This window comes from Dendrobates tinctorius, unplaced genomic scaffold (assembly GCF_039654945.1).
Source record: "Dendrobates tinctorius isolate UK_male_01 unplaced genomic scaffold, ASM3965494v1 ptg000064l, whole genome shotgun sequence".
Classification (NCBI taxonomy): Eukaryota; Metazoa; Chordata; class Amphibia; order Anura; family Dendrobatidae; genus Dendrobates; species Dendrobates tinctorius.
Window position 1 is genome coordinate 67,219,703 of NW_027361732.1, and position 14,694 is coordinate 67,234,396.

Below are 14,694 nucleotides of genomic sequence, written 5' to 3' on the forward strand. Positions count from 1 at the left end.
CAACCTGTAGCTCAGGAGCCACATGTGGCTCGCGGTCCCATGAATTGTGGCTCGTGACTGTCTGCCAGCTTGGTGCATTGGGTCCAGGTCTAGCAAACAGGTATGAAGAGCACATCTCAAAATAGTGAATTTTGTGAGTAGCCCTGCACAGAAGTGCAGACCTGGATGCACATTTACTGGTCTTAGGGGTTAAGAGATGTTTTAGGTATGGTAGGCTGGAGGATGGTACTACGTGTTAGAGGAGGTGCTCAAAGCTGGATAACACAGTGTGTTGGGAGTCCTTGATGGGCGAATACTGAATGGGGGTATTGTGGGAACCCCTGGATCTCAGTGTAATGCTTTGGAGTGATTTCTGTGGAAAAGCTTTGGTTATCATTATACCTGTAATGGGGGCTTTGGTTGACACTACTTTGAAGGGGGTGGGAGCTGGATGTGGCTCGTGACCCTCTCTCAGTGCTGAATGTGGCTCGCTACCCTCTCTCTAAGCTGAATGTGGCTCTCAAGGTCACAAAGGTTGGGGACCACTGCCTTAGAGCATGTCAGCATGATTAACCACAGATAGGTATGTAGAAATAAAAAGTTTGATTTGATTACATTGTAAACTATGCGGTGTGGAAAAAGTAATAGCAGGTGATAATTCACTGGATGCCATGTTATTAGTACTATTATACAGCAGGGACTCACTGGACTTGGACTTGACCCTATTAAAAGCAAAGCTGAATTAATAAGTTGTTTGCCATATCCTCTGGTAAGAATTCTATTTCTGATGATTGTGCCTACATGAGAAAATGCATTATCATCAGAACAGATTAATTTGGCGTATATTAACTCAATATATGGGATCGATTTTGTTGTGTGGTGCGGATTAGAACTAGAAGCAAATAAAATGGTGCTTCTTGAAATATTCCTTCTGTATAAAGATGTATGAACCTTGAATGGGCTCTCCTTTTAAAAAAATATTAAAAAACAAAGTTGAATTAGCTGTGAGTAAAACATAGATTACATTTGTTTACACTTAAATAAGCAACAAAATCCCAGACAGATGATATGTTGCCGACCAAACTAAAAGATCATCCACATATCTGCCATTCCAAACCACACTCCCGTTTCTGCAAATCGAAGGAGTGCCGATGACTTCCAAATTCTCACCATCACTTGCAATTCTGTTTATGGCTTAATGGGAGGAGAAATATGTTTTTAATGCCATCAGTTGTTTTCTATTAGTTGGTGTCCTTATGGTCATGTATTGGTTCCCTGCTTTTTAAAATGAGTAACTTTTGATTCATTCTCTCATACTATGACTGAGGGCAATTTTGCCAGAAACATGGCTTTTAATGTTTTCTATGGATCTACTTTATTTTAAAGGAATTTGAATAAAAGGACTTTCATCCTTCTGGATGGATGTGCTGCATTTCTCTTTTCTTCTTTTTGTGCGGCTGTGCTTCACCAGCGGGATATAGCACATTCAAGTCTCTCAGTGACTCATATAATAAGCAAGTGTTATGAGCTCCTACTCTGCCTCTAAGATCATTCATGTTGACTTTAATCCAAGGCAGTGGGCCCCCTCGCAATTTTAAAGAAAAAAAAAATGGTGTCTAAACATCCTCCAAGAGCAACTGCTCCCAACAGGAGCAATTTGGCAATGCACAATGCATTTGCCAGCCTAATGGAGCACAATGTTGATGTGATAACTAAGGCTGGTTTCACATTGTCTTGCGTTTGCATGCGTTCGGCCGCATTTTTGTGCGCATGCGTTTTTTTCAGGTGTGTGTCTAGACACGCCAGATGCAACCTGTTGCAATTTTGGGTCCATCCAACGGCGTTAAAAAACGCATGCGTTCGCTTGTGCACAGAAAGCGTAAAAAAAACACATTAAAGTCTATGGGAACGCAGGCGTGTGCATGGACATGCGTATGCCTGCGTTTGCGTGCACATGTGTTTTTTAAGAGTAAAAACTTGTCTATACAATGAAGAATGAATGCGCATAAAAAATGCAAACGCATGAAGCATCTTTTTGCATGTGTTTCTATTGAGCACGATGCGTTGCGCAGAAAAGCTAATGTGAAATTAGCCTAAGTGGCTCGTTGAACAAAACATTGACATTTTTGGATCAATGTTCTGGAAGACATTGAAAGTATGATAAATACGTGGAGTTTATTTGTATATTTGGTACAGAAACCTTCATTTGCAATTACAGAGGTCAGACATTTCCTGTAGTTCTTAGCCAAGTTTGCACTGCAGTAGGGATTTTGGCCCAATCCTCCATGCAGATATTCTTCAGATTTTTCAAGTTTTGGGGCTGTCTCTGGGCAACATTGAGTTTCAGCTCCCTACAAAGATTTTCAATTGTTCATGTCTGGAGAATGGCTAGGCCACTCCAAGACCTTGAAATGCTTCTAATGGAGCCACACCTCAGTTGACCTGGCTGTGTGTTTTGGGTCATTATCATGCTGAAAGACCCAGCCTCATCCCATATTCAATGCTCCTACTGAAGGAAGAAGGTTGTTGGCCAAAATCTCATTATACATCCATCTTCCCTTCCATACTGTGCAGTCATCTTGTCCCCTTTTCAGAAAAGCACTACCAAAATATGTTGTTTAACCCACCATGCTTCACAGTTGGGTTGGTGTTCTTGGGGTTGTACTCATTTTTCTGCTGCCTCCAAACACCGCAAGTGGACTTGATACCAAAAAGTTCTGTCTCTTGGTCTCCCTTGACAACATGACCTTTTCCCATGCATCCTTTGGATCATCCAAATAGTCATTGGTGAACTTCAAACAGGCCTGGACATATGCTGATATTAGCAGAAAGACCTTGTGTGCCCTGCAGAATTTTAATCCATGACGGCATAGTGTGTTACTGCTGCCTCCAAACACCTCAAGTGGAGTTGATACCAAAAAGTTCTATCTTGGTCTCCCTTGACAACATGACCTTTTCCCATGCGTCCTTTGGATCATCCAAATAGTCATTGGTGAACTTCAAACAAGCCTGGACATTTGCTGATGTTAGCAGAAAGACCTTGTGTGCCCTGCAGAATTTTAATCCATGATGGCATCGTGTGTTACTGATGGTCATGTTTGAGACTGTGGTCCCAGCTCTCTTCAGGTCATTGACCATATCCTCCCATGTAGTTCTGGGCTGATTCCTGATCTTTCCCATAATCATTTTTACCCAACAAGGTGAGATCTTGCATGGAGCCCCAGTCAGAGGAAGATTGGCAGTCACCTTGTGTTTCTTCCATTTTCTTATAATTGAGACAACAGTTGTTGCCTTCTCATCAAGCTGCTTGCCTATTGTCCTGTAGCACAACCCAGTCTTGTTCAGGTCTACATTTTTGTCCCTGGTTTCCTTTAACAGCTCTTTAGTCTTGGCCATGTTGGAGAGTTGAAGTGTGATTTATTGAGTTTGTCAACAGGTGTCTTTTATACAGGTAATGAGTTCCAACAGTTGCAATTAATACAGATAATAAGAGCAAGGTAGCAGGGCTTCTTAAAAAAACTAACAAGTCTGTGAGAGCCAGAATTCTTGCTGGTTGGTGGGTGATCAAATACTTATTTCATTTAATAAAATGCAATATAATTATGTAAAAATCATACAATGTGATTTTCTGGTTTTTATTTTTAGATTCTGTCTCTCACAGTTGTAGTGTACCTATGATAAAAATTACAGACCTCTCCATTCTTTGTTGGTGGGGAAACTTGCAAAATCGGCAGTGAATTAAATACTTATTTTCCTCACTGTAGCTTAGGAAAACATGGCACTTTTAAAAGTAACTTATGACACACAACGATTCTTAGAATACAAACATAATTTTTATGGCATCATAAATTTTTATTGAAGCTGTACAAGGAGAAGGTAACATTATAGGAAAATGTATAATAATAATAATAATAATATTAACCATCTTTATTTTTATATAGCGCTAACATATTCCGCAGCGCTTTACAGTTTCATTCAGTATCTGTGTAAAAGCATCCTGTAGGAACAAGTCTACATAAATAAGTCCTTGTATTTTAAGTCTTGTTATGTAATCATACTGTGAATGTACCTCAAATTTATATTCTGAGGAATGATTCAGTTACAGCAACACTTCCGTCAAGGGATACATGAAATGTAAATTGTATAAAGTGTTTTTTCATGACTGCAAAATTGATGAGTGATGACCTATTAGGATAGACAGTTATATTGTTTTTTTTCTTGACAATGCACTATTGTAAAGAACACGATATGCGTGATCTCAAAAAACGACTATGGAGAGCCTTACTAATATAAAGGTTAATTCTGTGTCAATTCTCAATTCTTTATAAAACTTATTGGGAAAAAAAGTAAAATCAATTTAACTGCACAGGAATATTGATAAAAATCATAGAGTAAGTTCTGCATTTATTTCTATTTTTAATCATGAACTGATGGAACAATGCCATTAACCAATGATAAGCAAATGTAGAAAATAAAGAATGAAATCTATTTTAAAATAATGGATTAAAGATGACGCCAATCCTAATCTGGCAGATTTTCATGGCAAAAAATGTAAAAAATGGTTTCCAACTGAAAAACCAATAGAATGTTTTATGAAGAGAAAGTTTATATCATTAGTCAGCAAATTGAAAATATGTTTTTGAGCGGAATACTATTAATATGGAAACTGAAATGGAGACTACTGTCTGTTTTTATGAACTGCATATTATTGCCCACAATTGATGAGAGTACTAGATAAACCACATATCCAAGCCCTTTCCACTTGCTGCCAACTTCAACTCAAAAATATTTCACGGATTTGTACATTCCTCAACCTAGAATCTGCAAAAACCCTAGTCCATGCCCTCATCATCTCCCGCCTTGACTAGTGCAACCTACTGCTCTGTGGCCTCCCCTCTAACACTCTCGCACCCCTCCAATCTATTCTAAACTCTGCTGCCTGACTAATCCACATGTCCCCCCGCTATTCCCTGTCCTCTCCCCTCTGTCAATCCCTTCACTGGCTCCCCATTACCCAAAGACTCCAGTTCAAAACCCTAGCCATGACATACAAAGCCATCCACAACCCGAGTCCTGCATACATCTGTGACCTTGTCTTCTGGTACTTACCTGAACGAAACCTCCAATCCTCACAAGATCTCCTTCTGTACTCCCCTCTTATCTCCTCTTCCCACAATCGCATACAAGACTGCTCCCGCGCATCCCCCCTACTCTGGAACTCTCTACCACAACATATCAGACTCTCGCCTACCATGGAAACCTTCAAAAAGAACCTGAAGACCTACCTCTTCCAACAAGCCTACAACCTGCAGTAACCACCAATTCACCAAACCGCTGCATGACCAGTTCCACCCTCGCCTACTGTATCCTCACACATCCCTTGTAGATTATGAGCCCTCGCAGGCAGGATTCTCTCTCATCCTGTACCAGTCGTGACTTGCATTGTTTAAGATTACTGTACTTGTATGTATTATGTATACCCCTTCTCACATGTAAAGCGCCATGGAATAAATGGCGCTATAATAATAAATAATAATAATAGTGACTGCTATTAGCGGAACTACAATGCCGTAAATAGACAATGTTTCAATGGAATAAATCTGATTCGCCACTTAGTTCACAACTGTTTTTTAAGATTGCATTGTGATTCTCAGTTGGTCAGGTAGAGAACTATGCATAGTACCGATATGTCCTATCTGAACCTTTGTGTCCCCTTGAGAGAAGTAATTTGCCAATAGCAGCATGTTCAATTAACAATCGTCACAAATCTATGGTCACCTTGAAATGCCTTAATTGTTCTGATGCCCAATGTTTCGATCATAATGTTATTTCTCTTAAGTTTGTTAATTTGTTTCAGTTTATTAGATAGTAAAAGAGGTTATCAGAGCTATAAAATTGATAATCTGTCCTTAGACTAGGCTTTCAATATGGGGTCTCAGTGACACTATGGAGACCCTCCCTTCATTGTACTCCATAGTTTTAGTAGTAGCAGTGCTTGTTATTATAGATTAGTGCAACTTCATGCTATTCATGCTACAGTCACTAATGAAAATACAGCTGTGGTTCTTAACAAAGGAAGGGCTTCAATTCTCTCAAAAAAATTGATCGCCAAAGGTGTCAGTTGAACACCCATCTGATATTGATGATGTATCCTAAGGATAGGTCTTCAATTTTTCAAGACCTGGATATCCTCCTTTACACTGCATTTTCAATGCATTAGAGAATCACTCCCATCAAAGTTTTTGTCCTCTTAATATATATCTATCATATATAGGGTGGGCCATTTATATGGATACATATAAATAAAATTGGAATGGCTGATGATATCAGCTTCCTGCTTGTGGCACATTACTATATGGAGGGGGAAAACTTTTCAAGATGAGTGGTGACCATGGTGGCCATTTTAAAGTTGGCCATTTTGGATCCAACTTTACTTTTTTCAATGGGAAAAGGGTCATGTGACTCATCAAACTTATTGAGAATCTTACAAGAAAACAATGGTGTGCTTGGTTTTAACATAACTTTACTCTTTCATGAGTTATGAGTCTATGACCACTTGTAAAATGTGCCCATTGTGTTGGATTGTCAATGCAACTCTCTTATCCCACTCTTGACACACTGATAGTAACACCGCAGAAGAAATGCTAGCACAGGCTTCCAGTATCTTGTTTCAGATGCTGCACATCTCCTATCTTCACAGCATAGAAAATTGCCTTCAGATGCTCCCAAAGATAAAAGTCTAAGGGGGTCAGATTGGGAGACCTTGGTGGGCATTCAACTGGCCCACGATGACCAATCCACTTTCCAGGAAGCTGTTCATGTAGGAATACTCGGACCTGACATCCATAATTGATGGTATGGTGTGGTATATGGGGTACCAAGTTAGTGGAGCCATTCTTCATCACTGGAAACCACAATGCCACTGGATATCTGAAATTGCTACATGATGATGTGTTGCCCTCTTTATGCACTTAAGATGGCACATTCCCTGAGTTTTTCCAGCAAGATGGTGCACCACCACATTATGGGCGTCAGGTCTGAGCATTCCTACAAGGAATCTGACCCTCTTATTTCTTCTGTGGTGTTGTTATCAGTGTGTCAAGAGTGGGAGTAGAGGGTTACATTGACAATCCAACACAATTATAACAAATACAGGGTATTTAGTCGATACGTTTTTTGCAAAAAATGTATACCAAGCCACTTCACCTCGTCACGGTAACCCTTAACGGAGCAGTCCCTATCTAATGTATTTAAAACCTGAACATATGAACAGTACCTAAAAGAGCAGGATTCAGACATGCGCTACCTGATGTGGGCACGTGGTGCAAGATGGCTCTTTATGTGCATGTCACACAAGAGAGGGTTGGGAAACTCCCAAACCATGCATAAGCAAGGAAATAATGGATTAAAAACACATGTGACATGCACAAATGTGAACAGGTTGGTCGGACAGTGTTCACACCACCCACTGACTGAAACACAAAAAGAAAACACAGAATGACAAACGTGCAAAAATACTCTGTAGTAAATAATATAACAGTAGTCAGCTAGTGCTAGTAAAAAGATGATAACATAATATGATGATTGCAATATATAAAGATTATTAAAATGTTGATGAGAGTGCAGAAAGTGTCTGAAAGATCAAATATTTAAAACTTAACTAAGCTTGAATATGAGTTTTCAGAATAAGCTGTAATATGTGTTCACATGACGAATACCATACTTTATGTCATTATATAACCTGTATTTTACATGTTTAGTAGTTTCTCTATTTGCTTTAGAAGCTTTAGTATTTTCTCTTTGTATGTTCGGCCCTTTTTCTCCTTCCAGCCCCTATAAAGATACTGCAAACATATTTGTTGATATTTTTAAGGAGTTTGGTGGAGTGAATGATCAATACAGGAAAAAATAACTGATAAGTGAAGAAAAAAGCAGACCTCTCTGTGATACTATATATTGCAAAGTTTCTTATCTTCACTTGTACTACTGATTTATAAACAAAGAATTGTAGTTGCCATTTAAGATAATTATAGTTTACTTTTTGTTATTCATTGACCATATCAGTTTACTAAAACTGTCACAAATATAAATATGTAGCAATATACAAATTTATATTGGACTGTAATCATATTCACATTTAATATTTGTGTGTCTGTATAATGGCTGGATGACAGGTCCACTTCAAATACAATAGTTGAATGTACCATTTTCTGAAATCTTTCTCAACTCTTTCAAACATGAAGTGTCCCGTGGCTCTTTTCTATTTTCTGTTGAATTTTTAGAATAGTTTAATGGCAGCAAAATCCATACTTTTAACTGCAAGGAATAGAAAATAATACAAACCAGGTAAATCTCTGAAGTGCTATTTGAGGTGACACAAAACTAGTAAATCCTTCAACAACAATTCCCAACTGCAGTGATTTGAAAGCGGATAGAAAATTCTGAAAAATAATAGGAGATGACAAAAGGATAAGTTTGGAGCTTACATTTACTTTATTGGTAGAAAAGTCGATAATTCTCCAGAAATGTAATATACAGTTGTGGCCAAAAGTATTGACACCCCTGCAATTCTGTCAGACAATACTCAGTTTCTTCCTGAAAATGATTGCAATCTCAAATTCTTTGGTATTATTATCTTCATTTAATTTGTCTTAAATGAAAAAACAGAAAAGAGAATGAAGCAAAAAGCAAAACATTGATAATTTCACACAAAACTCCAAAAATGGGCCAGACAAAAGTATTGGCACCCTCAGCCTAATACTTGGTTGCACAACCTTTAGCCAAAATAACTGCGACCAACCGCTTCCGGTAACAATCAATGAGTTTCTTACAATGCTCTGCTGGAATTTTAGACCATTCTTCTTTGGCAAACTGCTCCAGGTCCCTGATATTTGAAGGGTGCCTTCTCCAAACTGCCATTTTTAGATCTCTCCACAGGTGTTCTATGGGATTCAGGTCTGGACTCATTGCTGGCCACCTTAGAAGTCTACAGTACTTTCTCTCAAACCATTTTCTAGTGCTTTTTGAAGTGTGTTTTGGGTCATTGTCCTGCTGGAAGACCCATGACCTCTGAGGGAGACCCAGCTTTCTCACACTGGGCCCTACATTATGCTGCAAAAATTGTTGGTAGTCTTGTGACTTCATAATGCCATGCACACGGTCAAGCAGTCCAGTGCCAGAGACAGCAAAGCAACCCCAAAACATCAGGGAACCTCTAACATGTTTGACTGTAGGGACCGTGTTTTTTTCTTTGAATGCCTCTTTTTTTCCCCTGTAAACTCTATGTTGACGCCTTTGCCCAAAAAGCTCTACTTTTGTCTCATCTGACCAAAACGTTTTAGGCTTTTTCAGGTAAGTATTGGCAAACTCCAGCCTGGCATTTTTATGTCTCGGGGTAAGAAGTGGGGTCTTCCTGGGTCTCCTACCATACAGTCCCTTTTCATTCAGACGCCGACGGATAGTACGGGTTGACATTGTTGTACCCTCGGACTGCAGGACAGCTTGAACTTGTTTGGATGTTAGTCGAGGTTCTTTATCCAACATCCGCACAATCTTGCGTTGAAATCTCTTGTCAATTTTTCTTTTCCGTCCACATCTAGGGAGGTTAGCCACAGTGCCATAATTTGGTTTCTCAAGTCCTCAGACAGTAGACAGTTCTTTGGTCTTCTTTCTTTTCTCCATGCTCAATGTGGTACACACAAGTACACAGGACAGAGGTTGAGTCAACTAATCCATGTCAACTGGCTGCAAGTGTAATTTAGTTATTGCCAACACCTGTTAGGTGCCACAGGTAAGTTACAGGTGCTGTTAATTACACAAATTAGAGAAGCATCACATGATTTTTCAAACAGTGTCAATACTTTTTTCCACCCTCTTTTTTATGTTTGGTGTGGAATTATATCCAATTTGGCTTTAGGACAATTCTTTTTGTGCTTTTTCATTTAAGACAAATTAAATGAATATAATAATAACAAAGAATTTGTGTTTGCAATCATTTTCAGGAAGAAACTGAGTACTATCTGACAGAATTGCAGGGGTGTCAATATTTTTGGCCACAACTGTACTAATAGCAGGAATCAAACTATAGTGACTTGGTTTTGCTTGGGAATGTTGAAAAAGGCATCGAGGACAAAAATGCAATATAATTTCTAGAAATTGAGAAAAAAAAGTGTTCTTGTAGTTCTATGATGTTTGATAAAGCCAAGTATTCATATATTGTATTATAATACACGTGCTATACACGTGCTGCACCAATTCTTTGGAATGCACTTCCCAGGTCAATGCGATTAGTCCCCAATCCTCACAATTTTAAGCCTGCCCTGAAAACGCATTTATTCAGACTGGCCTCCACCTCAACACATTAACCTAATCTATCCCTGTGTGGTTACAGTCAAAAGTTTTACCATAACCAGGTTCCCCGCATCATGTTCCCAAATGCTTTATGCATCTATCAGCCCTCTGTGTCTGTACTGCTACACACTTAACATTATGGCTGGTCCATACAATCAGGGCAATTGTTACCACCCACCTTTCGTGTCTACCTTTTTCCTCATAGATTGTAAGCTTGCGAGCAGGGCCCTCATTCCTCTTGGTATCTGTTATGATCTATGTGATTATTGTTATGCTGTAATGTCTATCGTCTGTACAAGTCCCCTCTGAAATGTAAAGTGCTGTGGAATATGTCGGCACTATAGAAATAAAATTTATTATTATTACATAACATATTTTCCGGATTGTAAAACTCACCGGACTATAAAACACACCCCAAATGTTGAGGTGCAAAATAGGAAAAACATAGTTTTAATTAAAATAGTGGTGCATCTTATAATCCATTTAAACAGTAGCTTACCGGGGAGACAGCTGTGGTGGAGTGGAGTCAGAGGAGCGGAGTCACTGTTTCAGTAGGCTGGCAGAGACCACAGCAAGAGTGCAGTGATGTTGGGGCGCCTGGGCGCTCATTAGATGTAGGCGCCGGTGAGTAGGGTTCCCCTTTACCATTCAGTTCCCTGCAGTGGACTTTGGGAAAATGACCACCAGAGGCAGCACATATGCAGATTGAGATCTCGGGAGAAGTTTGCCTAAATCTCAATTGGCACATGCACCGCCTCCAGTGTCCATTTTCATGAAGCCACCTGCAGGAATATATAAGGGAAAGGGGACCTCCACTCATTGGCACCCATCTAATGTCCACCCAGGCACTGCAACATCACAGCATCTGCTCTACCACCACCGCCCCCCAGAAGCTCATTTCGTTTTATAAAATGCACCCCCATTTTCCTCCCAAATTTGAGAAGAAACGTGTCTTAATATAAAAAATATGTTACATTTAGCATTATAATTTACTAACTGAAGAGCCCGGCGCTAACTATAGTTAGTTATAACAAATTATAATGATTATATCTATATTAGATGGTGGCCCGATTCTATCGCATCGGGTATTCTAGAGTCTCTGTTAAAATAAAAAATAGTGATATACTCACCTCCCGACAGCCCCCGGACTCTTTCTCTCCTCTCACCACGCTCCCGGCATCTTCCGATCCCATTAATGCTTTGCGCGAAACACTGCTGATGACGTCGTGCTCTTGTGAGAGTGATGTCATCTCCAACCCTTCTCGCTAAGCATTACTGGGACCGGAAGAGCTTGGTGAGAGGCGGGACAGAGTCCAGGGGCCGTTGGAAGGTGAGTATATAACTATTTTTATAACTATTTATTTTAACAGAGACTCTAGAATACCCGATGAGATAGAATTGGGCCACCATCACCATCTAGTGTATTATACTCCTGTTACACCCGGAGCTGCTGTCACTGTTTTGCTGTTACCTAAATTATTGTACTCCAGTTACAGGCAGAGCTGCAGTCACTGTTCTGCTGTTACCTAACGTATTGTACTCAGTTACACCCAGAGCTCCTGTCACTGTTCTGCTGTTATCTAAATGTTTTGAATTCTAGTTACTCCCAGAGCTGCAGTCACTGTTCTGCTTTTACCTAATGTATTGTAGTCCAGTTACACCCAGAGCTGCAGTCACTGTTCTGCTCTTACCTAATGTATACTCCTGTTACAGCCAGAGCTGTAGTCACTGTTCAGATCTTACCAAATGTATTGTACTCAAGTTACACCCAGAGCTGCAGTCACTGCTCTGCTCTTACCTAATGTATTGTACGCAAGCTACACCCAGAGCTGTAGTCACTGTTCTGCTTTTACCTAATGTATTGTAGTCCAGTTACACCCAGAGCTGCAGTCATTGTTCTGCTGTTACCTAATGTATTGTACTGCAGTTACAGCCAGAGCTGTAGTCACTGTTCAGATCTTACCAAATGTATTGTACTCCAGTTACACCCAGAGCTGCAGTCACTGTTCTGCTCTTACCTAATGTATTGTACGCAAGCTACACCCAGAGCTGTAGTCACTGTTCTGCTTTTACCTAATGTATTGTAGTCCAGTTACACCCAGAGCTGCAGTCATTGTTCTGCTGTTACCTAATGTATTGTACTTCTGTTACAGCCAGAGCTGTAGTCACTGTTCAGATCTTACCAAATGTATTGTACTCAAGTTACACCCAGAGCTGCAGTCACTGTTCTGCTGTTACCTAATGTATTGTACGCAAGTTACACCCAGAGCTGCAGTCACTGTTCTGCTGTTACTTAATGTATTGTACGCAAGTTACACCCAGAGCTGCAGTCACTGTTCAGATCTTACCTAATGTATTGTACTCCAGTTACACCCAGAGCTGCAGTCACTGTTCTGCTCTTACCTAATGTATTGTACGCAAGCTACACCCAGAGCTGCAGTCACTGTTCTGCTTTTACCTAATGCATTGTAGTCCAGTTACACCCAGAGCTGCAGTCACAGTTCTGCTCTTACCTAATGTATTATACTCCTGTTACACCCAGAGCTGCTGTCACTGTTCAGATCTTACCTAACGTATTGTACTCCAGTTACACCCAGAGCTGCAGTCACTGTTCTGCTGTTACTTAATGTATTGTACGCAAGTTACACCCAGAGCTGCAGTCACTGTTCTGCTGTTACCTAATGTATTGTACGCAAGTTACACCCAGAGCTGCAGTCACTGTTCTGCTGTTACTTAATGTATTGTACGCAAGTTACACCCAGAGCTGCAGTCACTGTTCAGATCTTACCTAATGTATTGTACTCCAGTTACACCCAGAGCTGCAGTCACTGTTCTGCTCTTACCTAATGTATTGTACGCAAGCTACACCCAGAGCTGCAGTCACTGTTCTGCTTTTACCTAATGCATTGTAGTCCAGTTACACCCAGAGCTGCAGTCACAGTTCTGCTCTTACCTAATGTATTATACTCCTGTTACACCCAGAGCTGCTGTCACTGTTCAGATCTTACCTAACGTATTGTACTCCAGTTACACCCAGAGCTGCAGTCACTGTTCTGCTGTTACTTAATGTATTGTACGCAAGTTACACCCAGAGCTGCAGTCACTGTTCTGCTGTTACTTAATGTATTGTACTCCAGAATATGTACAGGACTGTGCCTGTGTATTGAGCAACGCAGCAGTGATGCCTTTAACAGCTGTAATGTGCCTGTACAATAAGCGATGCGGCCGTGTTGCCATGACGACTAAGCAACTGTCACTGATTGGTCGTGGCCTAACTGCCGCGACCTTTCAGCGAGGCGGGATTTCCATTACAGACAGACAGCCAGAATTAGACAATTATATAGTAGATATATAAAGCTGAGTGTAGAGCCCCACCCACTCTGCATAGCCACATTCACTACAATATCCCACATTATTCCTTCAGCCAGAGCTACTGGACTACTACCACTAATATCCCACATCATCCCATCAGAGCCACAGAACAACTACCACTAATATCCCACATCATCCCATTGACAGCCGCCGGACTACTACCACTAATATCCCACATCATCCCATCAGCCAAAGCCACTGGACTACTACCCCTAATATCCCACATCATCCCGTCAGCCTTGGGTCAGAACCAGAGCGCTGAGTGGAACGGTCCTAACTTCCATACCCGGGATCCCTTTTAGAGAGGCCTGGCGTCAGAACCAGAGCACTTAGTGGATTTGCCCTGACCTCCATACCAATGATCCCTTTAATAGAAGTCTGGGATGAGAATCAGAGTGCTGAGGGATTTACCCTAACTTCCATACCAGAGATCCCTTTAAGAGAGGCCTTGGGTCAGTACCAAAGCGCAAAGTGGATTTGCCCTCACTTCCATAATGGGGATCCCTTTAAGAGGGGCCTGGGGTCAGAATCAGAGTGCTGGATGGATTTGCCCTGACTTCCATACCAATGATCCCTTTAATAGAAGCCTGGGGTCAGAATCAGAGCGCTGAGGGATTTGCCCTAACTTCCATACCGGGGATCCCTTTAAGAGAGACCTGGGGCCAGAACCACAGCGCTGAGTGGAATGGTCCTAACTTCCATAGCGGAGATCCCTTTAAGAGGGAAGATGTGGGATGGAGGATGTGTGATGGGTATATGGGCACGGGAGGGGGTGACTTATTTCTATCATGTGCTCTCTGCTCCTTTCTGGGGGGCAGACAATGGCTGGGAGCTTATGTTTCGGGGATGCTAGATTTCTCCCACCCAGTCAGTGTCTGCTGAGGTGTTTTCTGGAGTGGGAAAACTGTTGCTCATAGCAACCAATCACAGCTCAGCTTCTTTTAAACAGCTATGGTGAAATGAAAGATGCTTCGTGATTGGTTGGTGATACAC

At 40.8% G+C, this 14,694-nt stretch overlaps 1 protein-coding gene and 1 long non-coding RNA gene across 5 annotated transcripts in view; one reads left to right on the forward strand and one right to left on the reverse strand.

Moving 5' to 3' along the window:
- The window catches only part of GPC6 (glypican 6), a 1,398,086-nt gene that overhangs the window by 858,762 nt on the left and 524,630 nt on the right, over positions 1–14,694 (forward strand). The window lies entirely within an intron of this gene.
- Positions 1–14,694, reverse strand: part of LOC141094566 (uncharacterized) — a 40,287-nt gene that overhangs the window by 14,820 nt on the left and 10,773 nt on the right. The window contains exon 2 of one of the 3 annotated variants that reach the window (XR_012233105.1): positions 8,323–8,420. This is a non-coding gene — a long non-coding RNA (uncharacterized lncRNA). Of the gene's footprint in view, positions 1–8,322; positions 8,561–14,694 lie in introns of those variants that run through there. The other 2 variants (XR_012233106.1, XR_012233104.1) reach the window with 2 other exon arrangements.